The sequence below is a fragment of the Equus asinus genome, chromosome 9, assembly GCF_041296235.1.
Source record: "Equus asinus isolate D_3611 breed Donkey chromosome 9, EquAss-T2T_v2, whole genome shotgun sequence".
Lineage (NCBI taxonomy): Eukaryota > Metazoa > Chordata > Mammalia > Perissodactyla > Equidae > Equus > Equus asinus.
This window is the reverse complement of record NC_091798.1, coordinates 39,238,664-39,258,975: the sequence shown is the minus strand read 5'-3', so window position 1 is coordinate 39,258,975 and position 20,312 is coordinate 39,238,664.

The following is a 20,312-nucleotide window of genomic DNA, read 5'->3' as shown; positions in this document are numbered from 1 at the left end:
GTTACTGGTTCTAACAGTCTTTTGCTAGAGTCTTTAGGATTTTTTATATACAACATCATGTCATCCACAAACAGAGACAATTTTACTTCCTCTTATTCAATTTGGATGCCCTTCCTTTCTTTTTCTTGCCTAATTGCTCTGGCTAGGACTCCAATATTATGTTGAATAGGAGTGGTGAAAGTGGGCACTCTTGTCTTATTCCTGATCTTAGAGGGGAAGCTTTCCAACCTTCATGACTGAGTATGATGTTGGTTGTTGGCTTGTCATATTTGGCCTTTATTATGTTGAGGTATGTTCCTTCTATACTCAATTTCTTGAGAGTTTTTATTATGAAAAGATGTTGAACTTGTTCAAATGATTTTTCTGCATCTATTGAGATGACTATATGATTTTTGTCTTTCATTGTATTATATGGAGTATCACATTTATTTATTTTTATTGAGTTAATGATAGGTTACAAACTTGTGTGATTTCAGTTGTACATTAATGTTTGTCATTCATGTTGTAGGTGCACCACTTCACCCTTTGTGCCTACCCCTCACCCCACCTTTCCCTTAGTAGCCACTAATCTGTTCTCTTTGTCCACATTTTTAAATTCCTAATCTGAGTGGAGTCTTACACAGATTATCCTTCTCTAACTGGCTTATTTCACTTAATATAATTCCCTCAAGGTCCACCCATGTTGTTGCAAATGGGATGATTTTGTTGTTTTCCAGCTGAGTAGTATTCCATTGTATATATATACCACAACTTCTTTATCCATTCATCTGTTGATGGGCACTTAGGTTGCTTCCATGTCTTGGCTATGGTAAATAATGCTGCAATGAACATTGGGGTGCATAGGAATTTTGGAATTGCTGACTTCAAGCTCTTTGGATAGATACCCAGTAGTGGAATGGCTGGATCGTATGGTAGTTCTATTTTTAATTTTTTGAGGAATCTCCATACTGTTTTCTGTAGTGGCTGCACCAGTTTGCATTCCCACCAGCAGTGGATGAGGGTTCCATTCTCTCCACAACCTCTCCAACATTTGTTACTATTAGATTTAGACATTTTTGTCATTATAATGGGTGTAAGGTGATATCTTAGTGTAGTTTTGATCTTCATTTCCCTGATGATCAGCGATGATGAGCATCTTTTCATGTGCCTATTGCCATCCGTATATCTTCTTTGGAGAGATGTCTATTTATGTCTCCAGCCCATTTTTTGACCAGGTTGTTTGATTTTTTGTTGTTGAGTTGTGAGAGTTCTTTATATATTATGGATATTAAGCCTTTGTCAGATATATGACTTGCAAATATTTTTTCCCAGTTAGTGGGTTGCTTTTTTGTTTCAATCCTGTTTTCATTTGCCTTGAAGAAGCTCTTTAGTCTGATGAAGTCCCATTTGTTTATTCTTTCTATTGTTTCCCTTCTCTGAGAAGACATGGTGTCTGAAAAGTCCTTTTAATACTGATGTCAAAGAGTGTACTGCCTACATTTTCTTCTAGAAGCCTTATGGTTTCAGGTCTCACCTTTAAGTTTTTGATCCATTTTGAGTTTATTTTGGTGAATGGTGAAAAAGAATGGTCAATTTTCATTCTTTTACATATGGCTTTCCAGTTTTCCCAGTACCATTTGTTGAAAAGACTTTCTTTTCTCCATTGTATGCTCTCAGCTCCTTTGTCAAAGATAAGCTGTCCATAGATGTATGGTTTTATTTCTGGGCTTTCAATTCTGTTCCATTGATCTGTGCACCTGTTTTCGTACCAGTACCATGCTGTTTTGGTTACTGTAGCTTTGTAGTAAGTTTTGAAGTCAGGGATTGTGATGCCTCCCGTTTTGTTCTTTTTTCTCAGGATTGCTTTAGCAATTCACGGTCTTTTGTTGCCCCATATAAATTTTAGGATTCTTTGTTCTAATTCTGTAAAGAATGTCATTGGGATTCTGATTGGGATAGCATTGAATCTGTAGATTGCTTTAGGTAGAACGGACATTTTAACTATGTATATTCTTCCAGTCCATGTACATGGAATGTCTTTCCATCTCCTTATATCGTCATCCAATTCTCTCAGAAAGGCCTTGCAATTTTCATTATATAGGTCCTTCACTTCCTTAGTTAGATTTGCCCCGAGATATTTTATTCTTTTTGTTGTGATTGTGAATGGTATTTTGTTCTTGAGTTCTTTTTGTGTTAGTTTGTTATTAGAATATAGAAATGCTACTGATTTATGCAAATTGATTTTATACTCTGCAACTTTGCTGTAGTTGTTGATTACTTTTAAGAGTTTTCCAATGGATTCTTTGGGGTTTTCGATATATAAGATCATGTTATCTGCAAACAGCGAGAGTTTCACTTCTTCCCTCCCTATTTGGATTCCTTTTATTCCTTTTTCTTGCCTGATTGCTCTGGCCAGGACCTCCAGTACCACGTTTAATAAGAGTGGTGATAGAGGGCATCCTTGTCTCATTCCTGTTTTCAGGGGGATGGCGCTCAGTTTTTGCCCATTGAGTATGATGTTGGCTGTGGGCTTGTCATATATCACCTTTATTATGTTGAGGTAGTTCCCTTCTATGCCCATTTTGTTCAGAGTTTTTATCATAAATGGCTGCTGGATCTTGTCAAATGCTTTCTCTGCATCTATTGAGATGATCGTGTGGTTTTTACTCCTCAGTTTGTTCATGTGGTGTATCACATTGATTGATTTGCGGATGTTGAACCATCCCTGTGTCCCTGGTATGAATCCCACTTGATCATGATGTATGATCCTTTTGATGAATTGCTGAATTCTGGTTGCCAAAATTTTGTTTAGAATTTTTACATCTATGTTCATCAGTGATATTGGCCTATAGTTCTCTTTTTTCGTGGTGCCCTTGTCAGGCTTTGGTATCAGCATGATGTTGGCCTCACAGAATGTGTTAGGAAGTGTTCCAGCCTCCCTAATTTTTTGGAATAGTTTGAAAAGGATAGGTATTAAATCCTCTCTGAAAGTTTCATAGAATTCCCCAGGGAAGCTGTCTGGTCCTGGGGTTTTATTCTTTGGGATGTTTTTGATTGCTGTTTCAATCTCTTTCCTTGTGATTGGTCTGTTCAAATTGTCTGCTTCTTCTTGAGTGAGCTTTGGGAGATTGTAGGAGTCCAAGAATTTATCCATTTCCTCTAGGTTATCCATTCTGTTAGCATAGGATTTTTCATAGTATTCTCTTATAATCCGTTGTATTTCTGCAGAGTCTGTTGTTATTTCTCCTCTTTCATTTCTGATTTTGTTTATTTGAGCTTGCTCCCTTTTTTTCTTTGTAAGTCTGGCTAGGGGTTTGTCAATTTTATTTATCTTCTCAAAGAACCAGCTCTTTGTTTCATTGATCCTTTCTACCGCCTTTTTCGTTTCAATAGTATCTATTTCTGCTCTGATTTTTATTATTTCTCTCCTTCTGCTGACTTTGGGCTTTATTTGTTCTTCTTTCTCTAGTTCAGTTAGGTGTAGTTTAAGATTGCTTATTTGGGATTTTTCTTGTTTGTTAAGATGTGCCTGTATTGCGATGAATTTTCCTCTTAATACAGCTTTTGCTGTATCCCATATGAGTTGGTATGGCATGTTATCATTTTCATTTGTTTCCAGGTATTTTTTGATTTCTTATTTAATTTCTTCAATGATCCATTGCTTGTTCAGTAGTGTATTTTTTAGTCTCCACATCTTTGTGCCTTTCTCAGCTTTTTTCTTGTAATTAATTTCTAGCCTTATAGCATTATGATCAGAGAAGATGCTTGTTATTATTTCAATTTTTTTAAATTTGTAGAGGCTTACCTTGTTTCCCAACATATGGTCTATCCTTGAGAATGTTCCATGTGCACTTGAGAAGAATGTGTATTCTGCTTTTTTAGGATGAAGTGATCTATATATGTCTATTAAGTCCAATTGTTTTAGTTTTTCGTTTAGCTCCACTATTTCTTTGTTGATTTTCTGTGTGGATGATCTGTCCATTGATGTGAGTGGGGTGTTGAGGTCCCCTACTATTATTGTGTTGTTTTTAACATCTTCCTTTAGGTCTATTAATAGTTGCTTTATGAACCTTGGTGCTCCTATGTTGGGTGCATAGATATTTATAAGTGTTATTTCTTCTTGATGAAGTGTCCCTTTGATCATTATATATTGTTCCTGTGTGTCTCTCTTTACCTGTCTTATTTTGAAATCCACTTTGTCTGATATAAGAATTGCAACACCTGCTTTTTTTCCCATGCTATTAGCTTGAAGTATTGTCCTCCACCCCTTCACTCTGAGCCTGTGTTTGTCCTTGGGGCTGAGGTGTGTTTCCTGCACGCAACAAATTGTTGGATCTTGTTCTTTAATCCATTTTGCCACTCTGTGTCTTTTTATTGGAGAGTTCAATCCGTTTACATTGAGAGTGATTATTGATGCATGTGGACTTAAAGCTGTCAATCTGTTGCTCATTATCTGGCTTTCCTGCTTTTCTCTTCCTGTGTGCTTTATCCTACCCATTTGATACTGCAATTTCTTATGCTGGGTTTCTTAGATGTTTCCTTATTTATGTTTTGTGGCTCTGTTCTGTTTTTCAGTTTAGTGGCTACCCTGAAATTTGTATTTAGAATCTCGTGTATAATATAGTCCATTCTCTGGTGGTCTCTTACTTACTTGGCCTAGACTAATTTAGTCCCTTTGCTCTTCCCCTCCTAAATTATTATTTTCATTTCTTATTCCAACTTGTGTTATGAGTTTTTAGTTAGAGTGATAAGATTGTCTTTGCTTTGGTAGTTTCCTTACCTTTATCCTAATGCTATAGTTGAATATTTGCTATCCTATTCTGGTTCTATTTATCTGTCTCCCTACTCTGTGGTTTGTGACCCCCTTCTCCCTTTTTTCTTTTTTCAGGTATGAGAGCCTTCTTGAGGATTTCTTGTAGTGGAGGACTTTTGGTTACAAATTCCCTTAACTTTTGTTTGTCTGGAAAAGATTTAATTTCTCCCTCATATCTGAAGGATAGTCTTGCTGGATAGAGTATTCTTGGCTGAAGATTTTTGTCTTTTAAAGTTTTGAATATGTCACTCTATTCTCTCCTAGCTTGTAAGGTTTCTGTAGAGAAATCCACTGAAAGTCTGATAGGAGCTCCTTTGTAGGTTATTCTCTTCTGTCTTGCTGCCCTGAGTATTCTTTCTTTGTCACTCATTTTTGCCATTTTTACTACTATCTGCCTTGCAGTAGGTCTTTTTACATTGACAAATCTAGGAGATCTGAAAGCTTCCTCTACACACATTTCTCCCTCAATCCCTAGATTTGAGAAGTTCTCTTCTATAATTTCATTAAGCACACTTTCTGCTCCATTTTCCTTTTCCACATTCTCGGGAATTCCTATGATCCTTAAATTCTTTCTCCTCATTGAATCTGCTATCTCTCTAATACTTTCCTCATTCCTTTTAATCCTTAGTTCTCTTTCTTCCTCTGTCTGGAGCCATTCAGCCTGTCTATCTTCAATTATGCTAATTTGCTCTTCTATGGAGTCTTCCTGGGCATTCAGGGAATCCGTATTCTGTTTTATCTGGTCCATTGTATTTTTCATCTCTAGTAATTCTGTTTGATTCTTCTTTATAATTTCAATCTCTTTTGTGAAGTAACTCCAGAACTTGGCTTCTTTCCCTATCTTTCTCTTTACCTCATTGAGTTTTTTTATTATAGCTGCTCTGAACTCATTTTCACTTAGTTTACCTATTTCCAAGTCCTCAGGACTTAATTCTGTGTTTTTATTGTTTTCTTTCTGGTCTGGGGCTTTTATAAATTGCTGGGTGGTAGAGGAGCGGTAGATTTTGGTTGCAGTCACAGCCTGTTGACACTAGATGGGGGTTGAGCACCACGTGTTCTGAGCTCTCTGCCTTTGGGCAAGATGGCGGCACCCAGTGCGGTTTGCCAGGGCGGGGAGGGGCGGTTTCTCTCGTGCACCGATCAGGATTCGGATCAGTTCTGTTCTCTGGTCTCCCGGGGCCCTGGGTTTATGGGGTCCCCATGCACAGAAGCTTTCCCCCATGAGTGGGTTTCCACTGTACTGGCGGCGGGAGTCCTAGATGATCCCCCGGTCACACGGCCCCTCCCCCGCTCCTTCCCAGACTCGAGGAGTGATCCGGTTTCTAGGGGAGGGAACAAAGTTCTCTCCTACCTCGTTCCAGCTCCTCCGAGGCTGGCAGCAGGGGCTCCTTCCTCTGTCTTTTGACACTGTAGGTCTCTGAGTCCTGGCATTAGGTTCATTAGCTGAAATTCAGGGTTTTTTTTACAGTCCTTTGTTGTACTTTGGAGGGGAGAGAGTCCCGGGTCAGCTCACCCTGCCATTTTGCTCTGCCTTATCTTATATCCCAGGCTATTTGGAGTATCACATTTATTAATTTGCATGTGGTGAGCCATTCTAGCATCTCAGGGATAAATGCCACTTGGTCCTTTTAATGTGCTGTTGAATTAGGTTTTCTAGTATTTTGTTGAGATTTTTTGCATCTGTATTCATCAGGGATATTTGCCTGTACTTTTCTTTTCTTGTAATATCCTTATCTGGATTTGGTATCAGGGTAATGCTGGCCCTGTAAAATGAGTTTGAGAGTGTTCCCTCCTCTTCAGTTTTTCAGAAGAGTTTGAGAAGAATTGACATTCATTCTTCTGTAAATGTTTGGTAGAATTCACCCATGAAGTCATCTGGTTCTGGGCTTTTCTTTGTTCATAGGTTTTTGTTTACTGACTCAATCTCCTTACTTGTTATTGGTCTGTTCAGATTCCCTATTTCTTTATGATTCAAACTTGGTAGGTTGTATGCTTCTATGAATTTATCCATCTCCTCTAGGTTGTCCAACTTGTTGGCATATAATTGGTTATGGTAGTCTCTTATAATTCTTTGTATTTCTGTGGTATCAGTTGTAATGTCTCCTCTTTCATTTATAATTTTATTTGAGTTCTCGTTCTTTTTGTCTTCATAAATCTGGCTAAAGGTTTGCTAATTTCATTTATCTTTTCAAAAAAACCAGCTTTAAGTTTCCTTGTCTTCTCTATGGTTTTTCTATATTTAATTTATTTCTACTCTGATCTTTGTTATTTCCTTCCTTCGCTTAGCTTTGGGCTTAGTTTGTTCTTATTTTTCTAGTTCCTTGAGGTGTAAAGTTAGGTTGCTGTTTGAGATCATTCAATTTTATTAATGTAGGCGTTTATTGGTATAAATGTCCCTCTTAGAACTGTTTTGCTGCATCCCATAAATTTTGCTATGTTGCATTTCCATTTTTACTTGTTTCAAGATTTTTAAAATTTCTCTTTTGATTTCACCTTTGACCCATTTGTTGTTCAGGAGTGTGTTGTTTAATTTCTACATATTTGTGAGTTTTACCATTTTCCTCCTGTTATTGATTTCTAGTTTCATACCATTGTGGTTGGAAAAGATACTTAGTATAATTTCAATCTTAAAATTTGCTCAGACTTGTTTTGTGATCTAACACATGATCTATCCTTGAGAATGTTCCATGTTGTCTTGAGAAGAATGTGTATTCTGCTGCTGTTGGATGGAATGTTTTGTAAATATCTGTTAGGTCCATTTGGTCTAAAATATAATTTAAATTCAATATTTCCTTACTGATTTTCTGTCTGGATAATCTATCTATTGTTGAAAGTGGAGTATTAAAGTAGCCTGTTATTATTCTATTGTTGTCTAATACTCCATTCACATCTGTTAGTATTTGCTTAATATATTTAGGTGGTCTGATGTTTGGCATATGTATATTTATAATTGTTGTATCCTCTTGATAAATTGACTCCTTTATTGTTATATAATGACTTTCTTTGTCTCATGTTACAGCTCTTGACTTAAAGTATTTAGTCTGATATAAGTATAGCTACCGCTGCTCCCTTTTGGTTTCCATTATCATGGATATCTTTTTTCATCCCTTGATTTTGAGCCTATGTGTGTCCTTGAAGCTGGAGAATCTTTTATATATTCAGATCTTGTTTTTTCAATCCATTCAGTCACTCTGTGCCTTTTGATTGGAGATTTTGATCCATTTTCATTCAAGTAATTATTGATAGGTAAGGACTTAGTATTTCCATCTTGTTCATTGTTTTCTGGCTGCTTTGTAGTTCCTTTGATCCTTTCCTTCTCTCTTGTTAACTTCCTTTGTGAATTGATGATATTGCATAGTGGTGTACTTTGAGTCCCTCCTCTTTATATTGTGTGTATCTACTATAGGTTTTTGTTTTATGATTACCCTGTGGCTGACTTGAAATATCTTATAGATATAACAGTCTACTTTAAGCTGATAGCAACTTAAATTTGATCACATGCAAAACCTTTACCCTTTTACCTCACCCCCTTACATTTAATGTTTTTGATGTCACAATTTGTATCTTTTTATATTGTGTATCCATTAATGAATTATTGTAGCTATATCTATTTTTAATACTTTCATCCTTTAACCTTTATACTAGAGTTAAGTGGTTATCACACCACCATATTACAGTATTAGAATATTCTGAATCTTACCATGTACTTACCTTTACCAGTATGCTGTATATTTTCATATTTTTCACATTACTAGTTAGCATTCTTCCACTTCAGCTTGAATAACTCCTTTCAGCATTTCTTGTAAGGCAGGTCTAATGGTGATGAACTCCCTCAGCTTTTATTTGTTTGGGAAAGTCTTTATCTTGCCTTCGTTTCTGAAGGACAACTTTGTTGCATAAGGTATTCTTGGTTGGCAGTGTTTTTTTTTTTTCCTTTCAGCACTTTGAATATATCATCCTATTCTCTCCCAGCCTGCAAAGTTTATGGTGAGAAATCTACTGATAGTCTTATGGGGGTTCCCTTGTATGAGAGAAATATTTTTCTCTTATTACTTTTAAAATTTTCTATTTGTCTTTGATTTTAGATAGTTTTATTATAATGTGTCTTGGAGAAGATTGTTTTGGATTGAACTTTCAGCCTGACCCATTAGTTTCATGAACTTGAATGACCAAATCTCTCTCCAGGTTTAGGAAGTTCTCAGTCATGATATCTTTAAATAAGATTTCTACTTCTCTTCTCCTTGTGGGATTTCAATGATGTGTACATTATTTCTCTTAATGGTGTTCCATAGACTTTCTTCTTTCCTTTTTATTCTTTTTTCTCCTCTGACTGGATAATTTCATATGATCCGTCTTTGAACTCACTGATTTTTTCTTCTGCTTGGTCCAGTCTATTGTGGAAGCTTTCTATTGAGTTCTTCAGTTCAGTCATTGTATTCTTCAGCTCTAAAATTTCTATTTGGTTCTTTAAAATATTTTCTGTCTCTGGGGCTGGCCCTGTGGCCAAGTGGTTAAGTTTGCATGCTCTTCTTCTGCAGCCCAGGGTTTCGCCAGTTCAAATCCTGGGCACGGACGGGGCACTGCTCATCAAGCCATGCTGAGGTAGCATCCCACATGCCACACTAGAAGGACCCACAACTAAAAATACATAACTATGTACTGGGGGGCTTTGGGAGAAAAAGGAGAAATAAAATCTTAAAAAAAAATTCTATCTCTTTGTTGAACTTCTCTTTTTGTTCTTGTATTGTTTCTTGGGTTTTGTTAAATTGTTTATCTGTGTTGTCTTGTAGCTCTCTGAGCATCTTTAGAACAATTATTTTTTAATTCTTTGTGGGCATTACTGTATCTCCATTTCTTTGGAGTCAATTACTGGAAGTTGACTGTGTTCCTTTGGTAGAGTCATGTTTTCCTGATTCTTTATGATCTCTGTAGCCTTGTGTAGGTGTCTGTACATTTGAAGAAGCACTCACTTCTTCTGTCCTTTATGGACTGACTTCAGTAAGGAAAGACCTTCACCTGAAGATGGGGTATGATGGAACATGCTGTGGTCCTGGGTCTAGTAGTGCAGGATGCCAAGTACAGAGGTGTGTGGTGGCTTAGTGTCCAGGAGTGTGTGGTGATTCTTTGGCTCAGGCTGCTAGGGTCCATGGCATCAACAACCTTATAGTTCTTGATGAGCACTGCAGGGGGTCTGCAGAGGGTGCAAGAGCTGTTGGAATCCTCATTTGGTGCCTTCCAGTCCAGAAGCTAGGGACACAGGCAGGCAGCATTGGTGGCTGGAGCTGTTGGTATGCATACATTTCATTGCAGAGCTAGCTGCAGGTGCCTGTGTTGTGGCAGGGGCTGGTTGTAGACATACATGTAGTGATGGGGGCCAAGGTAAGCAGCAAGGGCTGGGTCCAACTGCTGGCATGCTGGCAGCTGTGGGGTCCTGCCCTATTGGTGTGTACTACCATGGTTACTGGTTCTTACCACAGGCACATGGCAGTGAAGCCCAGTGTGAGGAATCAGGCCAGGGACTGGAAGGGCAAACTGTAGGTGAGCCCAGTAGTGCATGCCAGTGACAGGAGACAGGGCTGGATCCAGGCGTACAAGCAGTTGCAGAGGCTCCAGCTATTGGCATGCACTCCTGTGGTGCACTTTCTTCCCACAGGTATGCACGTAGCAGTGGAGGCCAGTGACAGTGGTTAGGCCTGGGGCATGCAGGTGGACAGCTGGAGGAGTAGCTTCAGGTAAGGCCAGTTGTCCACGCCAGTGACAGGAGTAGGGCTGAATCCAGGGCCACAAGCAGTTGTGGGGGCCTTGGCTGTTGGCATGCACTTCCGTGGTTGTAAGATCTTGCCATGGGTGTGCACATTGGCAATGGAGTCTGGTGATGGGAGTCAGGCAGTGTTCAAGTGCATAGGTGGAGGGGCTAGCCTCAAGTGCACATGGTGGCAGAGATCAGTCATAGGGGTCTAGGTTGGCATCTTTCACTTGCATAGCTCAATAGGCCTGGGCTGTCCGCTGGTATGGGTCTCAGGCTCCAGTAGGATTGGTGGCAGTAGGGAGTGGGGAGGGACTTAGGCAGCTGGCATCAGCAAACATGAATACCTGTGGGGTGAAAACTGGTGAAATTTGCAGGGGTTCCTTGGTGGTAGTGCTGACTGTTGGTTTCTTTGGTGGTGAAATCTGTTGGGGTTGTCTGTAGAAAAAGTCACTGGGAACCATGCACTCCTGCTGTGTGGCTGTACAGAGTTCATTGAGTTCCCCACCTTCCAGAGACACTGGGATCTGGGGCCTACATGAAAGAATGTGTCTGGGCTCAGAGCTGGAGATGGCCACTTTGACCCTGACCCCAAAGCACGAGTTAATAAGAAAATGTCCTGTGTCATGTTCCTTGTCTGGTCTGGCCACTCTGATGGGCACCGGACTGGACTGTAGAAACGTCCCATCCATGGGAACAAGAAGAAATAACTCAAAGTATCCAGACATCTGGAACCCTGAGTCAGAACCCAAATAAGCTTAGAATAAAAGGGAGTCACAAGCATAGAACAATTGGGAGTCTCACTGAGGAGAGGACGCTTTGCCTCGGACCCGGACAGTTGTCACTCCTGCCCCTGTACAAACTATTGGGACTTCCCCGGCTGATTGTGGTGTGGATATTGTAAGTACCAATTTGTTGTTTGCTTCCCTGATCCTTGTTCTGTTCCCCTTTGTCAATAAACTCTGGTTGCTTAAACAACCAAGTAGCCTTGGCGGTACCTGTCATTCCTTGCCCTTTGCGGCTGTGGACAACAGTGGCTGATATTGGTAGTCCCCGCTTTTCTTCCTTCATCTCAGCCTTGCCTACCTCTGAATGGGGTGCAACCAAAGCAGTTCCTTTGTGCTGTGGCCCAAAAGTTTGGGGATGCTGGTCACTCACGCTGTTCTCCCTTTCCCCAAGAGGGGAGCTCTTTCTAGCTGAGGAGTTCCCTCTTGGTGCTGAGCAATGCTGACTGGGGAATGGGATGAGTCAGGCAAAATGATGCTGTTCCTCCTTTCCTTTTTGTGTGGTTATTCTTAAGTTTTTAGTTCTTCTGTGTTGCTTAAGTTTCTTAAGTGGACTCTAGAGCTCTTCCAGAACTGTTTTTGTTTGTGGATAGCTATCTAATTGTTGATTTTTGTGGGAGGGAGGACAGAGACTGGGGTCTCCTACTCTGCCATCTTGGTGACATCACTTTTCCCCCCTCTTAGGTGAAGTAAGAATGCTAGTGGAGCTGCATTTGGGCATTTCCCTTCCCCCATGTCAAACGCTAGAAGGAGTTTGAGTTGAGTATTTTTCCTCCCCTCCATTGGTTACGCTCTGGTAAAATAATTTCTTTTGAGGGCAGACCTTTTTTAAAGAGAACAGAACCCTTTGAATGTATTTCTAAATGGTTACTTTTCCCCTCCTCCTGTTAGAAGCATGATGGGATTTTCCTGGAGGTAAAACCCAGGAAAGAATAGGGGTTTTGGGGTTTTCCTAAGACTGGGGACCAAGAGTTCTTAACTCTCAATCTAGAGAGAGCACCTTGAGCCTCCAGCAATTCATCAATTACAATTTAAGTGTCCCTGTTGCTACTTGCTGTAGCAGGGGGCTTCTTCTCCAGATAAGCTGTGATTCTCTGTATCTACCTCTCTCCAGTTTTTCCACCAGCGGCTTGCCCTGTGACCTCCATTTTCTGATGGATCTAAGATGAGTTGGCTTTTCATTTGTTCAGCTGTATTCTTGTCCTTAGGATGGGAGTGGTGGATTCCAAGCTCTGTAGCTCTGTCAGTGCAGAAACTGGAAGTCTCTTTGTTGGTGCTATTTTTATCCTGTCTTTTTATAGTTGTTTCAAATGAAGAATTTGGAAGTTTACTTTTTTATATGATATGGAACAATTTTTTTCCTGAGGAAGATTTGCCCTGAGCTAACATCTATGCCAATCTTTCTCTATTTTGTATGTGGGTCGCTGCCACAGCATGGCTGCTGATGAGTGGTGTAGATCAGTGCCTTGGAACTGAACCCAGGCCAAGAAAGTGGAGCATGCTGAACTTAACCACTAGGCCACGGGGCTGGCCCCTGATCTGGAACAATTTAAAGAAGGACCTGCAGTACATGTGTCTGGGCTTTTTTTTCACTCTGTGATTCTCTGGAACCCAGCACTGTGCCTGGCACAACATAGACATTGACATAGAATGATATTGAAAGAATGGAGGGCCACTGCTGGAATTTCTCATAAACTCCAGTGAGAACATCACTGCTTGGTCTTTGAATAGTCAGGCCAGTGATGCCTCCCTTTGCTCCTTTATTAGAGGCTATAATCACAGGAACTTTTGGCTCAGCCCTAGCTATTTCCTTTGAAAAACCTGCTCATAAGAATATACAACTTTTTACTGAGGTGGTTTCAAACCTAGGGGGCACTTTTACTATCACCTCTAAGAGAATGGGTTATACGTTGTGGCAGCCATGAGAATGGGCTCTTTGATCTCCAAAGACAATGAGAGTAATTGACCAAGGGCACCAGCTGCTGTTCTCTGAAATCTATCACCAAGTTTCCAGGCAGAAGCCATGCTTTCTACAGGCTGTTACCAGCCAAAAATTGAGCTGAGCAGAGATACTAAAGCAAGTCCATGCCTGGGAGATATTGAGCTCCTCTGTGGCCAACTTTGGTTTGAGGATTTCCCCACTACCCTGATGAACCTTTCTTAGAGAGCAAGGGAATATTGAATGTTCTACACAACCTTCCTTCCCTCTTCTTTTCTAGGGTCAGTTGCATTGTATTCTCACAACTTTCCTTCAAGACTTTCCTGGCGCTCTCTTTATTTTCTCTCACAGGCATTTTGTCTAAAAACACTTGCACATTCAATTCCATCTTGATGTTTGCTGTTTAGAGCACCCAGAGTAACATTATGGGTGGATATGAGATGGATCTGAAAAGGCAGAGATCTCTGCATAGCGCTTACCTGAAGAAGCAAGAGTAAGGCAACAACCTTTTTGGGGAAGGAACTGAGGTGGAAGGTCTCATGTCTAGGGCTGTAGAAATATGGCATCCTGGGATGAGATTGACTTTCTGGAATTTATGGCTACCTCCAGCTCCCTCTAGGCAATGCTCACTCAGGAAGTCTTGTTGAATAGATGGAGTCAGTTGGCAGAGCTCTGGAAACAATGTTAACAAAATCTAACAATTATAGGGCTTATTGAGTGCCAGACATTGTTCTTAACACTGCATGTATAAACCCAAATAACAAACCTGTAGCACAGATGTAGTATTGTTATTAGTCCCATTTTGTAGAAGAGGAAATTGAGGCATAGAAAACTAAATTGCTCAGGGTTAAACAGCAAGTGAATGGTGGAGCCCAGCTGGGTCTAGAATTTTTTATTTTTACCATTACACAAGTATGTCTCAAACTTTAATGGGCAGATAATTTGCCTGAGAATCTTGTTAAACTGCAGATTCAAATTAAGTAGGTCTGGGGTGGGGCCCAAGATTCTACATTTATAACAAATTTGCTGGTGAAGCTGAGTCTGGTGGTCAGAGAACCACACTCTGAGTAGCAAGATACTCTTTATCCACCATGAGCTTTCCTCAGGTCACTGCCACCACAAACCAAGCAGGCCCAGAAAGATTCTCTGAGGCCCCCTATACCTCTCAGACTACCCTGCAATTGGGAGAGTCCAGCCTTGTTTACAACTTGTTGACCATTACAAATTACAGCAGATTTCATTCCTTCCTTCAAAAATACTGTCCAATACTAGGAGAGAATATCTAATCTCTCCTAATGGCCATGGGAACTGTTCAGGAGGAGCAGCTGAGAGGGTATAATGTCCATTCTGGATCATGAACCACTGGAGAAGCTCAAGGCTTGCAGAGATAAAGAGCTCAGGCAGGCCTTGAAGTTTCAGGGAAATCATAGAGTCAGGTCTCCCTGAATCTTCCTCAGAAAGGGAATGTTGAATATGCATGGCATGGAAAGGCATGAGCTGCTCAGATTTTCCAAGGCAATATCTCAATGGCAGAAAGTGATCCTATACCCTAGATGCTCTGGGTTGGAACCAGGTTTATTACATGGTGAAGTCTGGTAAAAATTCAGGAGAATTTCCACACTAGCCCACAATATGTTGGGTTTTCTTGACTATATAAATAATATTTTAATTACCTTGGGCAATATCTCTAAATATGGAGAACTTATAATAAGTATGTATTAACACTTCCAGAAAGAAAGAAATGAAGGCAGGAAGGAAGGAAGAAAGGAAGGAAGGAAGGAAGGAAGGAAGGAAGAAAGAAAGAAACAAGTAGCCTAGCAGAAAATGGACAAAGGATATGAATCCTAGAATGTAAACAAGCAAACAAAAAAGCCAACATGGATTTGTCTGTTTTGTTCATTCGTATATACCCAGGGTCTAAAAGAATGCCTGGCAAATATGGAGTATTTAATAAATAGCTGTTGAGGGGCTGGCCCCATGGCCGACTGGTTAAGTTTGCGTACTCCACTTCAGTGGACCGGGCTTTGCTGGTTCGAATCCTGGGCACGGACCTATGCGCCACTCATTAAGGCATGCTGTGGAGGCATCCCACATAGAAGAACTAGGAAGACTTACAACTAGGATATGCAACTATGTACTGGGGCTTTGGGGAGAAAAAAAAGGAAAAAAAAGAGGGAGATTGGTGACAAACGCTAGCTCAGGGCCAATCTTCCTCACCAAAAAGCATACCTTAAAATAAAGAAATACAAAACAATAAAATAAACAAACAAATAAAAAAATTAACTGTTGAATGGGCACCAAATTCACAGGGCAATTATAATTGAGCAATAACTAGATAAAGGATCCTCAACATCACTAGTAATTAGGAAATCATAAATAATAATAATAGTATCTCATTTTTTTGCCCATCCTGTGAAATCAGTGGAGAATAATAGTCTATGATGTTTACCCAGATATCTACCACTTTTTTTAACTTTTACTTCATTTCTGATATTGGAAATTTCTCTCTGGTGTAATTTCCTTCCATCTGAAGAATTTTCTTCAGCATTTCTTTTAGAGCAAATCTGCTGGCAATAAATTCTCTTAGTTTTTCTTCATCTGATAATGTTTTTATTTCACCTTTCTTTCTGACGGCTATTTTTGCTGAATTCTGAATTCTGGGTTGATAGTTATTTTCTTACAGCACTTGAGAAATGTTCCATTTCCTTCTGGACTCCATTGTTTGTGATGGAAAATCCACAGTCACTCGAATAGTTGTTCACCTATATGAAATGCATTGTTTCTTCTGATTGTTTTCAGGGTTTTTCTTTCTTTTTTTTTGTCTTTAGTTTTTGGCAGTTTGATAATGATGTGTCTGGGAATGTATTTCTTTTAATTTATCTTGTTTTGGGTTTACTAGGCTTCATGTTTATTTAAGTTTATGTCTTTTGCCAAATTTGAGAAATTTTCAGCCATGAATTCAAGTATTTTTCTGCTTCATGTCTTTTCTTCTCTTCTCTGGGACTCTGATGACACAAATGTTAGATCTTTTGGTACTACCCTTCAGGTCTCTGAATTTTTGTTCTTTTTCTTTTTCAATCTTTTTTCTCTCTGTTGTTCAGATTGGACCATTTCTCTTGGTCTATCTTCAAGTCCACTGGCTTTTTTCTCTGTCACCTCCATTCTGCTATTGAGCCCATCTAGTGAGTTTGTTTTGGTTATTGTATTTCAGTTCTAATGTTTGCACTTGGTTCTTCTTTATATCTTCTACTTTGTTGCTGAAATTTTTTGTTCACTGCAAGGGTGTTCACCCTTAATTCCTAGAGTGCAGTTATAATTTCTGCTTTCATATCTTTGTCTGATAATTCCAACTTTTGAGTCATCTTGGAATTAGTGTCTGTAGATTGAATTTTCCCTTGTGATTTAAGAGTTTCTTCTTTCTTCATATGCCAGAAAATTTTGGATTCTATCCTAGACACTTTGAATATTATGTTATGAGATTATCTGTCTTGTTTGTATCATAAGGAGAATGTTTTGGGGGCTTTTTTGTTTAGCTTTCGCAGGTGATTGATCAGGTTAGGTTTAGGCTTCAAGTTTGGCTGTTGGCTGTGGCTCTAAAGTCACTTCTGTTTTCAAAGTGATTGCAGTGCTATTTGCCTCAGGCGTGCAGGTGCACTACTCAGTGGTCAGTCTTGGACCTGGGCAGTGGTCTACATTGTAGCTCGACTCTTAAAGCCTGTGGTATGCAGTTTAGAGTGAGATCCACACAGCTTGGAGGTGAGCCCATGAGCTCATACACAACCTTATGGGATCACTCTTCTGATCTCCTTTGGTCTACACAGCTCTCTGGGGCCTCTGTTTCCGGTCCTTCAGTCCAAAAGCTGGGGCTTCAGTTTCCCTCTTCTGCCACAAACTTCCTATGTTGGTGTCTGCATTTAGGACCAAGTAGACAGATGACAGAAAGATTTTTAATGAGCAAGAGGGATTTATTTCATGTTCTTGGGACCACAGATCCTCTAGTCAGAGGAAAGGGTTCTCCTTCCTCAGAGTTTTAGGCACCTGCCTGCTACCTGGGGATGGGGCAGGAAAGAATGGTAAAAAGGAAAAAGGAGAATTCTCCCACTATCTCTGAGTTCTAGTACTCTTTGTTCTGGTTTCAAGACCACAAAGAGAAAGATTCTATCGGAACTCTTTGTTTGCAGTTGGTGTGCACTTCTGGGTTTCAGGTTGCCTTTGAGTCCAGGCTGGGCAGTGTCAGAGGAGGAAAATGACAAATACTGCTGGTTTAGTGGGACTTCAAACTTTGGTCTCCTTCACAAACCTGCCTGCTACTATTAACTTTTCAGAGACCTCAGATGGCCACTCCATGCATTCTATCTAGCATTTATAGTTGCATTCAGTGGGAGAATGCAGCTATATGGGGTAGAATGTGATTACTCCATCTTCCCTAGAACCAAAATGTTTAGTTTTTAAGCAATAGGTTCCATCAGAATATGTCTTTTAAAAATCACTATAGTTTAAAAAAATTGGACAAATCAAAATTGTCTGATAATTTGACAAATAATCTGTGCCACCAGGACCACACTGGAAGTGTCATACATACATGTATATATATGTTTTTTTGGTGAGGAAGATTGACCCTGAGCTGACACCTGTTGCCAATCTTCCTCTTTTTGCTTGAGGAAGATTGTCGCTGAGCTAACATCTGTGCCAACCTTCTTCTATTTTGTGTGTGGGACACCACCACAGCATGGCTTGATGAGCAGCGTGTAGGTTTGTGCCCAGGATCCAAACCCTGAACCCGAGGTAGCTGAAGTGGACCTTGTGAACTTAATTATTATGCCACTGGGCTGGCCCATGGAAGAGTCATATATGTATATATATTTTTTACTTTTTGCTGAGGAATATTCACCCTGAGCTAACATCCGCTGCCATTCTTCCTCTTTTTGTATGTGAGCAGCTGCCACAGCATGGCCACTGACAGACAAGTGGTGTAGGTCTGTGCCCAGGAACTGAACCCAGGCTGCCAAAGTGGCATGCTGAACTTAACCACTAGGTCACCGGGCTTGGCCCTGGAAGTGTCATATTTGAGAACAGATTTAATTTTGTTAGGTGTGACAATATGATCATCACAAAACATGAGTTGTATTTTATATGTGGAACCAATGCTGAAGAAGCCCACCTAAGAATCTGGTCTGGAATCTATTCTTTTGGGCTTATGGATCCTACCCTTACAAACAATAAGGAATGTTACTCACTGACAGGCCAGGAATTCTAGAAAATTTTGGAAATCTAGAGGAAAGAAGAATTCACTCTTACTTAAGAGTAAGAGTGCTTAAGATAGAACCTGATTGAGATGAATATCTTGGTTTTGGTTTTCTAGCATTGGGATGGATACGCAAACAAGAGTAACAACATCTCTGAAAGGTAGAGGCTATTGAAAATGCCGTCTTAGATTCCTTACATAATAATGTTCAGACAGAAATTAATTCTGTGGACCTAGTAGTTGCTCAGCACTATATGTATCTGGATTTATTGACCATACAAAAGGGCTTATGTGTGTTATTGCATACCCTTTACTTCATCTGTGAATCTAGTCAAACCATCACAACAATAAAACCTGCAATGAGACAGCCTTTTAATGATGAATCATAATATTTTGGAATTATTCATAATCACCTCGAGGGATTAAGAAAAATATCCAAAACATGGAAATGAAGCAAAAAGATAACTTCATGACCTTTCAAAATAATTTTAGAGCATTTTCAAGCTTCTCTAAGGATCATTTGATTCTGTATGGGGATATAACTTAGTTTGTGTAGTTGATTAGGGCCCAGAACTTTTTCAGTTCTGTAAAAGTGATTATTATGTGCTGATTTCTTATCTACCAAGTAGAGCAATTAGCCACCAAAGATTGTTGTCTCGGTGGACATTAACCAGTTTGGAATTTAACTTAGCAATCTTATTTTAGCATTCTTCCCATTCCCCGATTATAAAATTCACATTTATCATATTATCTTTGTCCAGTTTTGTCAACTTGCTGGTTTCATTATCAATGAGTTAAGTAAAACTGACCAGCTCACTATCTTTTTGTTTGAGATTTTTTTTTTTTTTAACATTTTGAGGATCATTCTTTAACAAAATGTAGAAATTAGCATCCTTATACTTGCCTCCCTGTATGCACCTGTATGAAAATTTCTCTTGGATATAGTGCTGGAATAAAACTGATGGTTCATAGAGTTTTCTACTTAATCTGATTAAGTATCCCCAGTTCGTATTCAGAATGGCTGCATCAGATTAGACTCCGAATGGAAATGTATGAGGTTTCCTTCATCTCCACGTTCTTTCCCACATTGGGAATTGCTGGCTTTCATATTTTTACCATTCTGATAGATGTAAAGTGTTATATTATTTTATTTTGATTTTAATATCTGTGATTGTTAATGAATATTAATAATGAGGATTAACTTGGAGAGACTGTTTTATATTACATGTTTTCTTTTGATTTTCCATTTCGGTCAGTTGTCTTTTTTGCCACTGTCATTCCTATCTTTTTGCTGTTGCTTTCCTTTATTTTCCAGATATTAATTGCTTGCTTTTTCAGGTGTTGCAACTATATTCTCCTTAACTGGTTTTGTGCCATTGAACAAAATCCTTCAGTATTATGTGTTCCAGGACTCAGCGCTTAGTCCTATTCTCTACTTTATCTATACTCATTCCTTTGGCAATGTCATTTAATCTCATGATTTTAAATGGTATTTGTATGTCAATAATTTCCAAATTTGTAACTCCAGTCTATATATTTCTCTCAAAGGGCAGACTCAAATATCCAACTGCATACTAGACATTTCCACTGAGAATGACTGATATACATCTATAACTTAGTATATCTGGATTACACCCTTGATTTTTCTCCCACAAATCTGCTCTTCTCACAGTCTTCCCTATTTGAATTGAAGGCAACTGTATTATTTTCTTTGCTAAAGCAATAAACTGTTGAGTAAGTCTTGGCTCACTTTCTTTCAAATCTCAGGTCAAAATATATAAATTTCATTATAATAGTTTTTTATC